We start from the raw sequence: 4,650 nt of genomic DNA on the forward strand, positions 1-4,650 counted from the left end.
ATAATTTAATGTATTTGTTATATTTGTGTTTTATTCATTATTTGAAGTTTTTCATTTATATGATTTATTCATTTGCTATAATTGTAATGTATAGTTTAATGAATTTATTGTTTCTCTGTGTATTTTTAAAATATATATTTGTTTGTTTATTATAATTTAAATTTATGTCTCAGGGGCTCTCCGCTGTCGATCAGGGCTGTAGACATCATCTCTTGGTGCTGATCCACCATCTGATCGGATACGGACTGAGAAACAGAATAAGAAAGAAACAGATAAATATTAGGGTAGATGCCATTCTTCTTACGATGTAACGAGTACATCGTGTGTTATGGGGAGTGTTCCCGCTTCCGGTTGATCTAATTAATGCAGCCTAACAATCCTTTAACGGATTTGAATAATAGAAGCATATTAGGGTGTTATGTGTATGCCAGGTTAAAGAGATGGTCTTTAATCTAGATTTAAACTGACAGAGTGTGTCTGCCTCCCGAACAGTGTTAGGTAGATTGTTCCAGAGTTTGGGTGCTAAATAGGAAAAGGATCTGCCGCCCACAGTCGATTTTAATATTCTAGGTATTATCAAACGGCCAGAGTTTTGAGAACACAGCGGACGTGGAGGACTATAATGTGATAAGAGCTCGCTCAAGTACTGAGGAGCTAAGCCATTCAGGGCTTTATAAGTAATTAACAAGATTTTAAAATCTATCCGATGTTTGATAGGGAGCCAGTGCAGTGTTGACAGAACCGGGCTAATATGGTCATACTTCCTGGTTCTAGTAAGGACTCTAGCTGCTGCATTTTGGACCAACTGTAGTTTGTTGACCAAGCGTGCAGAACAACCACCCAATAAAGCATTACAATAATCTAACCTTGAGGTCATAAACGCATGAATTAGTATTTCTGCATTTGACGTTGAGAGCATAGGTCGCAATTTAGATATGTTACCTCTTAGATATACCTCTTAGGATCGAGAAGCGTGGATGAGGCCGGTCTGAGTGAGCCAGATCAGTGGGCTCCACCTGCAGAACAGAAAGAGAACAAACGGGAGACAGAGCTGAACCAAAACAATGAGAGAGCTCCAAGAGATAACATATAGTAGTTGCAGCCCAAGGGGCATGAGAGGACCTTAGAAGTTAAAACACTAGATGATTCCCAGACACTTACAGACTCCTTGGAATAGAGATACTGATGATCTCCTTCAAGGGGTATCCACTGATCAAACTTGTGGAAAGGACAATGGGAAGCCATATTAACATCAAGGAAGTTGCCTGCAGCCCAGGAGTCGACCAACATGGACGCTTGATGATAGGTATTCTGCCAAATGATGACAACAGGCAAGACAGTCCAGAACCTAAAATAAACATAACAGGGAGAAGGGGGGGATTCCTGACAAAATCTTTAAAGTAATAAAGTATGCTTAATATTGCATTTAATATTTTCATCTAGAATATGGGGTGATATGTAAATTTCATAAAAGGCCATACAATATAGATTAGTTTGAGTTAAAAATAAAAGAAGGTTAAGAACAAATTCATGTGCATACACACCTGTTGTAAATCTTCGTATTAAGTGCAAATAATCCACACATTTATGAGTGAATGAGTTTTTCTTTATTCCATGCTGGTGCTTTCCTTTCATCAGCATTACATCAGGAAGGGTCTCCTTGCCCTCACTGTGGAGAGATATGATGTGAGTGAAGAAGATCCTTCCCTCTTTCTGGAACACAAAGCAATCAGCTGCTTCTTAAAGAAGCCCTGGTGCTCTCTAAGATACACTTAACCCGATATGTCTTTCTTTTCACCATAAGGAATCAACACAACATGAGATTGTGTTGAAAAATATGAAGTAATGTCAGGCAGAATCTTAAAATAGCTGGTCCTTGGAAGGCTGCTGAGGTTGAGGAGGGATTTCTCCTCATGTGGGAGTTTCTCTGCAGCATTTCCTCTGTGTACACCCCCGGCTGGATCTTCTGCAGCACAGACACTCAAGTGATTAAAATGTGTTGCTGACACCAATGTGAAGGGAATGGCTATAGGCTTCTTCTGACACAACGTTTGTTCTCAGAGTAAACATCTGCAGAAATGCCCATGGTGTTACATTCTGGGGGAGTCTGAAGGCTTTTGAACAGGCTAAACAAGAATATGAAGATGGAAGAGAGAATTTTGAATTGCACACTTGGGTGGAATGCTTATATAATCAAAATAGAGTGTAGAACGTGCATGTGGATTTCAGCAAAATATTGTTTTTGTGCTTTTCAGAGATAAATAATATATCTAAAATATATATTAGACAGACATCAGCTAAATTACCTGGCATCCAGCACATTGCATTGAATATGTGATGTGTGATACACTGTAAAAAATGATACACTATATTTACTCAATAAAATTGTCAACAGATTACAAGCAGTATTATTAATTAAATTAAACACATACAAATTAATTAGAATTAATTAAATGAGATGCTTACAAATTAACCATACAAAATGAATTTGTAACCCTAACTTCAAAAACATTAAGTAAAATTTAAACAAAAATATTGATTTCACTGGACAAAAAAAAACAAAAAAACAAACAAACCCCACTATGCTAATGAATACTATGCATGCCAGGCCAGTAGTTGGCGATCAAGAAACACTGTGAAAAAATGTAATACGCATGCACATGACGTCACCTTTTTCACAAATTCATGTTTTTGTTGTTTACATGGAGATAATACAGGCATCGTGTTCAAACTCTTGTTTTTTTCAGGCCCCCAAAATGGAGTTATTGAAGACACCTGATGTTAATAAACAGAATCACTGAAGGAGAAAATCAAATGTTTTAGGTTACCATTACGGTGGTCAGTGTTTGATTTAGTTGGGCTCTTGACCCTTGACTCTTTAACATTAGATATTGTTTGGCTTCTGTAATTGAGTTAGACAAGCCAAGAGAAAAGGTGATCGGGTGGTGTTGGTTATATTTTGACATAATCATCATTTGACCTGAATCTCTGAATTAGATTTACTTTGATTACAGCAGCCCTGAAATTCTACAGTATAAGACCTGGAATTTTCTGTATAATCCAAAGGGCGTTTCTTAAAAATTGCTCTGATCAAAAAACGTAGGAGGTAAAAAAAAAAAAAAAGTTCTTTTAGGCACACTATGACATCAAGAATCAGCGTATGAATCTCAAGAACGGTGATAAACAGCATATTCAGATAAACAGATCAACTCTGAACATCACAAAACAAGCTACTAAAAATATCACATAAAACAGCAAAAATAAAAGAAAATAGTCAAAATAAAATAAGTTACTAAGACAATTCAGCTCATAACTTATTCATGCCGCAACGCATGATGGGAGCTATTGATGAGTTTTGATTGGTGGCACCCAGAATGCGCTTCAACATTTGACGGTCACCATTGTTGAGATTCTCATGCTGATACTTGATGTCTGTGTGCCTAAATGAAAGCTTTTTCTTTTTTTTTTTTTTTTAATTATTTGAGCAGAAGAGCTTTTGTAAATCTCTCTGGTTATGCCCTGAACCTTATACTGTATAATCATAGGATGGCTGAAATCGATAAGGTAAATCCAACTCAGAGATTCAGGTCAAATGATGATGATGATGATGATGTCAAAACATTACCAACACCACCCTAACACCTTTTCTCTTGACTTGTCTTAACTGTAGTCTAACTCAGTTATAGCAGCCAAACAATATCTAATGTTAAAGAGTCAAGCAAACACTGACCACTGTAAAGGTAAAACAATTGATTTTCTCCTTTGTGATTCTTTGTTAACATTAGGTGTCTTCAACAACTCCGTTTTGAACACTTTTGAACAAGCTTTTGAACACGATGCCTGTATCATCTGCATGTAAACAACAAAAACACGAATTTGTGAAATGTTGTGACATGAATCATATGCATGCATATTACGCTTTTGCGGGGTGTTTCTTGATCGCCAACTACTGGCCTGCCATGCATAGTATTCATTAGCATAGTATTTTTTATTTATTTATTTTATTTTTTTTGTTCAATGTAACCAATATTTTTGTTTAAATTTTACTTAATTTTTTTGTGCTATTTTACTCATTGTGAATGGATTTGTAAGCATCTCATTTGATTAATTCTAATTATTTTTTTATGTGTTGAATTTAACTATTGCTTGTAATCTGTTGATACAATTGTATTGAGTAAATATAGTGTATCATTTTCTACAGTGTACAGAGATATTGATTAATAGGCCTATGTAAGATAGCCCACATATTAACGCAGACTTGTTGAGTTTTAATGTGCAACGAGCGGTTGTTGGAAAACCCGGAGTGGACAGTGACAAAACGCTTTGAAAGAAGAATTCCAGATTACCCCCTTATTTATGTATTTATTTATTTTATTTTGGTTACTTTATTTTAATTTCCGGTGTGGTTTTTAAAAAGTTTGTATAAAGTTTACTATTAGCCTATACCTATTGCAAGCAAAATACAGAGTTGCTAAAAGTTTTAAAAACGTTTTGTGTTTGGTGGGGTGGCGCATTAATGTAAATGAGATTCGAATTCGAATTCAATTAGAAAATCGGCTATGTGTGAATTAAATTGTCAAAATGGTCGTTTTCAAATCCTAGTTAATAGAGTGTCACACAAATATAATCCTGGTGATTGTTTATCCTCGA

General features: G+C 35.7%; 1 protein-coding gene across 1 annotated transcript in view; it reads right to left on the reverse strand.

Annotated features, from left to right (window-relative positions):
* Positions 1–1,189: 1,189 nt before the first annotated feature.
* dscamb (Down syndrome cell adhesion molecule b) overlaps positions 1,190–4,650 on the reverse strand; it is a 181,312-nt gene continuing 177,851 nt past the window's right edge. Inside the window, exons 33-34 of the transcript XR_009266038.1 lie at positions 1,545–1,669; positions 1,190–1,348 (exon numbers count right to left, since the gene is read on the reverse strand). The gene's annotated coding sequence lies outside the window, so the exon portion shown is untranslated. The remainder of the gene's footprint in view (positions 1,349–1,544; positions 1,670–4,650) is intronic.

The sequence above is a fragment of the Onychostoma macrolepis genome, chromosome 15, assembly GCF_012432095.1.
Source record: "Onychostoma macrolepis isolate SWU-2019 chromosome 15, ASM1243209v1, whole genome shotgun sequence".
NCBI classification, from domain to species: Eukaryota; Metazoa; Chordata; class Actinopteri; order Cypriniformes; family Cyprinidae; genus Onychostoma; species Onychostoma macrolepis.